Source organism: Sinohyriopsis cumingii, unplaced genomic scaffold (assembly GCF_028554795.1).
Source record: "Sinohyriopsis cumingii isolate HCF-2022 unplaced genomic scaffold, ASM2855479v2 utg000741l, whole genome shotgun sequence".
Classification (NCBI taxonomy): domain Eukaryota; kingdom Metazoa; phylum Mollusca; class Bivalvia; order Unionida; family Unionidae; genus Sinohyriopsis; species Sinohyriopsis cumingii.
Window position 1 is genome coordinate 654,255 of NW_028315927.1, and position 7,895 is coordinate 662,149.

The 7,895-nt window shown below is 34.6% G+C and overlaps 1 long non-coding RNA gene across 1 annotated transcript; it reads left to right on the plus strand.

The window, feature by feature from the left end:
- Nucleotides 1-229: 229 nt before the first annotated feature.
- On the plus strand, nucleotides 230-5,331 carry LOC149773253 (uncharacterized). Its single transcript, XR_016417431.1, has 3 exons — nucleotides 230-351; nucleotides 1,448-1,609; nucleotides 5,120-5,331. It is a non-coding gene; the product is annotated as an uncharacterized LOC149773253 (long non-coding RNA).
- Nucleotides 5,332-7,895: the final 2,564 nt, after the last annotated feature.

Sequence of the window (7,895 nt, forward strand, 5' to 3'; positions counted from 1 at the left end):
TCCTTCCAAACATGTAGTTTTCTGAATAATTGAAGTAGTTCTTCACAGGCAGCTATACAACTGTAACTATTTTCGCTTACTAAGGTCTCAAAGAATAGCTTCATATTTTGACACCCTAATTTTTCAGGTAGAAGGCATGAACCTAATTATCATAAACCTAGCATTTATAACTTCACGCAGAGCTAAATCTGTAATATAGTTTAGATTTACTTTGAGTTAGGCTTGGAAATGGACTGGCTTGTTACGTGACTGCCTGTCACAGTTGGACTATCATTGGAGATCATATGCGTAACTTGTGCTGCAAATGACCAGCCGACTTGCCTTACGTATTTACCTATGTATGCTACAGAGGTAAATATCTGAAAATCAAGCTGGTGGAGGGGTAATGAAAAGTAAGCTAATTTGTTATTGTTGTTGTTGTTGTGGGGTTTAACGCCATTTTGCAGCACACGATAGGCTATGCATGGCGGCCAGTATTAATGGTGGAGGAAGAACCCGGGAAAACCCCAAGAAGAACCACCGACCCACGAGAAGCTACTGGCAAGCTTTCTCACATACCCAATTGGCCGAATCCTGGACTCGAACCCACGCAGACAGAGGTGAGATGGCAGTGATCCGTAACGGAGAGCGCTTTAGACCACTCGGCCACTCGGGGCCCCTCTAATTTGTTATAGTACTAGTGAACTTTATTCATGCATAAGTCACATACTGATTCTTTTAGCTGTCTTGTCACAGGAAAATATTCAAAAAATATTAGCTGTTTGCTGTCAAAAAATGATTGTAAAAGAGAGGGGTTGGTGGCAGTGATGGTTCAGTATAAAAGTAACCAGTTGTATAAGGAATTAACCCGATTGTCGCAGACGAAATATCACATGCATGCTTTCCACAGAAATCATTATTTTATTTTTATTTGTCCCTTCGGAGTAAATTTATTCTCATTTTTTCTGCAATTGTCGGATGAAAACTCACCAGACAAACTGTCCAGTGAGACCTTAAGAACCGGTGTCATTTGTTCAGACTTGTCTAATGTGATTCACTGTGCCATAACTCATTTCCTTATTACCTCCATGTCTTGAATCTGATATAGGTATTGCAAGCATACGCTTCCGGTAGATTTGCTAGCACTTAATCAGAGTAGAAGGGAGTTAACTCAACACTGTTAGATTTACCAGGTATTGCTTCTGAGCCATTCTTCTAATGAACAACAAAAGTCTTATAAGTTTCATGCAAGGTGTTTTAATTGAAATATTTCACATACTTATTCAGTTTATCAATATTTTTAGTACATACTTAGTATATGTTCCTAATTTAATGATGATTGCCTTGATTTAATGCTTTCACGTACATATCCACTCATGATGTAATGTGTCAGTGCATATATTGCATCTTATTTACAAAGCATAATGACAAAAATAAATAAGAGGCTCAAGGTTTTATTTTCTTGTAGGCCTCAATGTGTAGGAAAGAACACCAGACGAAGCGATATTGCTAAAAAGGACAACGAAAAAGATTTTCTTGGGAGTCAGCCGCATCAATGTTTGTGGAGCTTTTACAGGAACAGATGAATCTGCATCAGCGTGATTGGAGATTTTGATGAGTTATGTGAAATGTATGTCCCTTTTTACATTATGTTATTTCGCCTCCCCTTTGTTACTTTGCATGATTTTCTGTTCGCTATATATTTGATTTTATTCAGGTTACAATCACTAGCAAAACAAACTTCTCTAAACAGTAGCAGCTTCAGCAATAATATGTGCTGGCCAGTGTGAAAATGGTGCGCTGGTAACCGTATTAGTGTTCTTAAAATACATTATTCATACATATTATTTTATAAACAGATGAGATGAATCTGGGTATATAATTTCATTCTTTAAGTTTTCCAGCTGATGTGGTTCAGTTTACAAAGTTTGGTCCATACAATGTATGTTTACCTGATGAGTTGCCTCCCTTACAGTCTACCTAATATTTCTCTGTTCTAATATAGATTTGACCTTCTTCATGAAATCAGTGAGATAGTTATGGTCAGTTAATATATGCTTTGCACCGCTCATATTTTGTTAAGTACTTAGCATCCACATTTTACAGTTATTTTACAAGAGAATTAGCTTGGTTTCTTTTACATCGTTTATTCACGACATTTTGAGATTTCATAAATATTACTGTTTTGACTGTGGTATATCACTAATATCACCATGCAATAACACTAAGGGATATATTAATTGTGAAAAATGGTGACATTGACTTGTTATAAGAAAATTGTAAATTTATGTGTGGACAGTAAAATGAAAGTATGAAGGTGCCTCATAGCTGTTGCTCTATAGCATGGTTCTCGATCACCGACAACTGCCAAACATCATAGGAAACAGACAATTTTGAGTTTTACACATGTTGAGGTTGCATTTTATTTGGAATTGCCCAAAGTTATGAAACTGAAATGCATTTCCGCTAATCCGACTGGCACATTCATTCTTAAGGTCTCATTCGATAGTTTCATATTTTGACACCTCCGTAATTATCATAAGCCTAGCATTTATAAATTCACACAGAAGCTAAATCCGTAATGTGATTTAGATTTACTTTGAGTTAGCTTGAAAATGGGTTGGCTTGTTTGGTGACTGCCTGTCACAGTTCGACTAGCGCTGGAGAGCAAATGCGTAACTTGGGCTGCAAACGAACAGCCAACTTGGCTTATGTATTTACGTATATCTGCTACAGACGTAAATATTTCAAAATCGAGATTTTTGAGGGGTGATAAGATAAGCTAATTTGTTATAGCACTAGTGAACTTTATTCATGCATAAGTCACATACTGATTCTTTCAGCTGCCTTGTCACAGGACAATATTCAAATAGTAGCTCCTTTCTGTCAAAAATTAAAGTAAAAAATAGGGGTTGGTGGCTGTGTGGGTTCCGTATAAAATCCACCAGTTGTATAAGGAATTAACCCGATTGCCGTTGTCAAAATCTCAAATGCATGCTTTCTACAAAAATCATTAGTTATTTTTTGTAGCTTCAGTGTAAAATTATTCTCATTTTTCTGCAATAAGTCATTGTCGGAGGAAAATTCACCAGATAAACTGTCCAAGGAGATCTATTTTCAGTGGGTAGTTTCTTCTGTTCTGCATTATGTAGAACACATTGAAAAACGAATATGTAGCAAGAACACCAACATGCTTTTACATTTCAGCTTCTCAAAATGGCGTTTAACGTATAACTAGAATTTCACCTTTATTTTGTCTTTGACGTTACCTTAGATTGACATATGTTTTATTAGGATCTGGAAACAATGAAAAGTTCTGTATTGAACAACAAAGATCTCGACTATATAGGTAAAATAATTACAACTTAAATCCTTTCAACGTTTTAATGATAAAACTTTAAATTTGATCGGCATTTTTTATTACTGATAGGGACATTCAGTTTTGAAATGTTATGCAGAATGACTTTAAAAAAACTACCAAAATTAAAAATTAAAACAAAAGAATATTTATAGTCTTTGTGTTGCTGATGGCAATTATTATCTATTATTATCAGCGTGCATATATTGCTAAACTATAAACAAATTCAAATGATTAATATATTTCATATTCGGGTTCATAAAATATCTTAAAAAGCCATAATGAATTCTTTGTTTAAATACAGGAGGAAATCTTTATAGTTCATATGCATGTCCTTTACTTTATTAATTATCCGACTATGCATTTAATTACGTATTTATGATGGTGTTATATATGAGTACACATATCTATATGGATCACAAAAACCTTTTTTCATAAGCATCGTTACATAGTACGTAACTAACATGGAAACTAAGGCAATAGTGCAACTTACAGTCTGCCTCCTGAGACGCTTAAAGAACGAAAAGTATAAAACAAGATAAAGGTCAAATAGAAGAGTTTACTTTCCCTTAGTCATAAAAACCTGGATGCAAGAAAAGATCTGAAGGAAGCGAGCCTCACACAAAATGCATTCCTTTTGGTGGTAGTTTTGTTTTAGACATTGATTAACAGGGTGATATTGTAGAGTAAGCATTCTAATGTACCAAATAAGTGATAACTGACACGCTTTTAAATATAGAATAATTGAGCAAAGATATCATTTAAATTAACTTTGGGTAAGTGAATCTAATAAATATATAGTTGCATGTCCCACATGCGCAAATGCCCATCCTTTCCTATCATTGTAAGGATTATTATTTCACATTTAGTTGATGATATGTCAATTTAATTGCACATATATTTCATCTGTCTGGTGCACATGCTTGATCTGTCTGGTACATGCTTGACTGTGTGCAATAGATCTGTCTGGCACATACTTGACTGTGTGGAATAGATATATGTCTGGCACATAACTAACTGTGTACAACAGATCTGTCTTGCACATGACTGAATGTGTGCAATATATACGTCTGGTACATGATTGTCTGTTTGCACTTCATCTCTCTGGCACATAATTGGATGCATTGACTTTAAATATCCCAAAGTTTTTTCGTCTTTAATTAGCGTACTGATGTCAATATTTTTTAAAGTTAGTACCCCGGTGTACTGCAGACTATGTACCTTGAAGACGATGGTGAGGTTAAATAGCGGGGCATTCATTACGCACGATACATAAATAATTAATAATAATTTAGTAATAACAATTTACCACTAAGCCACCCTGTATACTGATATGTACATATTGTTGTGCAAATGAATAAAACCTAATCGTCCCAACTGCCCTGAACTTCATTGTATCTAGTTCATTTTATTAGTTATTTCCTTGAACTTTATCATGGCTGGTACACTTTATGAGTTATTTCCTTAATCTTTCTCGCATCTGGTGTACTTTATTTGTTATTTCCCTGAACTTTATCATATCTGATGCATTTCATTAGTTATTTAGTCTGCAAATGTCTGATCAACATACTTTTGGAAATCTCATATTTTGTGGATATATGATCACTTTAGTTCATAACCTTTGGTTTTAATTTTTGAGTGTCACCATGTCATATTCATTGTATTTCCTGTGTTTGCACACATAATGCAAATTTGAAATCCCCATAATTAGCACTTGTCACTTCATTTACTTACATCTTATTGCTATTTGATATTATATAAAACATTGTTGTCGCTTTTCAGATCTAGCCTAAAACATGGAACAAGGCGGAAGGGTTTGTTTAGATTGGATTCTCTCCAGCTATCAGATGGTGATATTAGTGCCTCATTAAGACATGTCCAATGTTCCTGACAATAATCACCACGATTATATATTATACCACCACAGAGGCTTATAATGCCTAAAAGGCATGTGTTACGAATCTAGGGTGTTAAACTATGTAACAAGAAATGGCTAAGCCAACAAGTTTTATAAAATTTGAAGTAATAAATTATTTCGCTAAAATATAAAAGAGGAAAAAAAAAATTACGTTATTATGAACAAATTCTTAAAATCCTAACTGTTCTATCAATTCCAATAGTTCAGAGTATTTCGAATAAGTTCCAAATGTATTCTGAATAATATCACCTCTTTACCGATGTGTCAACTGTACAGAGGAAATCACTGATAAAATCAAAAAGTATCTTTAAACGAATTAGCGGTAATTACAATAATTACACAGCCATTCCTATGAAAGGAATCAAGGATTAATATATGAATAATTATAGAGAATTATAAATATACACCAGCCAGAACGGAAAGTGCTATCCTTGGTTTATATAAGAGAATGCTTGATAATAGCAGGCAGAATTAATATTTTAATACTATCATACAGGTTAGAGATTTTTAATTCGTATTCTACGGGGATTCGAACCCATGTCCGCGGGTAAACGGCACCTATCACCTTGTCTGAATACACCAGCTCATATTCCCTCACAACTAAGCACACATCACCAACACATGATGTCACTCAGTCGGTGTTATATGCACTCGTGTGTAGCAGACACACTCGCATGACCACCTAGTAATTAATTCTCATGTATCTACAGTCATTATGGATTCCAATGAAAGAAATCAAGGTATATAGAATTAGAGAGAATAATAAATATACACCAGACAGAACGGAAAGTGCTATCCCTGGATTCTATAGAAGAATGCTTGATAATAGTAGGCAGAACTAACATTTTAATACAATTAATACTATCATACAGGTTAGAGAATTTTTAATTCGTTCTCTACCGAGATTCGAACCCAGGTCCGCGGGTAAACGGCACCAATCGCATTCTCTCTAATTAATTCCATATACCTTGATTTTTTTTCATCGGAATCCGGAATGTCTGGTGTATATTTATAATTCTCTCGAACTAATTATAGATACCTTGATTCCTTTCTTAGAAATCCGGAATGACTGTGTATATACATGGGAATTAATTACTAGGTCGTCTTGTGAGTGTGTCTGCACACGCGATTGCATATAACACAGACTGAGTAACATTTTTGGTGATGTGAGCTTCGTCGTGAGGGAATATGGACTCGCGTGTGCTGGCAAGGCGATGGGTGCCGTTTACCCGCGGACCTGGGTTCGAATCAGCGTATAGTACAATTATTCTAATTTTATACGTGATTGTGTTATGTTTCATCTCTCCGAGACTTGGGCTCTTGATAAAGTTAATGTAAGATGGTTTCACGAGCTGCATAAGCGTCAGATATATAGATCTAAATGCAAGGTTATTCTAGAAGAATTCCTCTCTAACCAATATTTATCGATTGGACAGTCAATCCAGAAAGAATGTTTCTTTAAGGCAATTGGAAATATCACAATATCTGTTGTAGTGTATATTTTCCAACAAGGGAATATAAACATGCCTGATCATTATAGAGGTATAGGTTTTGTACCAGACCTCAGTAAAACTAAAGATTAACATGGAAACAGCGAAATTGTTGATTTTCGAAACGGGATATATTTGTGAGGATATGAAAGTTGGTGTTCTGGTGATTGCCTAATATAAACGGTACCTTGATATAAATAACTTGGTTTTGTAACATCTTCTAAAAATATGGCATATGTGCCAAAAATCATTAGGAGCACATTATTGTTTGATGACAGCTAAATCGTTCTGGTAATTTGTTCATAAAAGTTCATTAACACATACTGAATACTAAAATGGCAGAAAGTTTGAATAACGGGTCAGAAGTTTGGGTCTTTTGCAAAGCAAATGATATCGAAACTGTCCATACATGTTTAGAAAATAATCACTTGTAATTACAAGATAGATAAGCTCCAAATGATTGTATCTATAAGAAGTAGATATAATGAGAACGCAAGGAGCAAGATATAGAATAATTCTTAAGCACGGGTTCAAACTATTAAAGATGACTGGTGACGAATTTCCAAAACAAAGCTATAACCTGCAACTGAATATGGGGCGATCAATGTGATTGCTGAGGAAAAAACTGAAAATTGACTTGGGGAGAATACTGTGATTGTTGACTAAGTACCCTGCAATTGACACTGCGATTGTTGGGTAAATACTAATTTGAAAGGTAGAAAACGCTGTGATGAAAAAATATAAGAATATTCTATTTTCATATGGAATGGGAGAAGCTTGGGTTTATCAAGGAGTGGGTAACGTGAATCTATTTTCATTATATGCTAACAACGAAGTAAATATTGTATGTTTCCTAAAAGAACTAAATGAAGTGTTGAGTTACATAGATGAATAAATACGTTATATTAAGAACAGACTCGATACAAGTCGTCAATACTATATAGACTGCCTGAACTATTCGTACAGTGTTCGTGTATTGCCCATTTTTAGAAATGGAATCTCTCCTATAATGGTAAATACAGGTATGTTTAAAAACGCCATTATGTTAAATTATATTGTCCGTTTTATGCAGATTAGAAGCTGAATGTCACTTTGTTGATAAATGTCCCACGAATAATAATTTGAGAAATGCCTATGTAATTTCCAATCA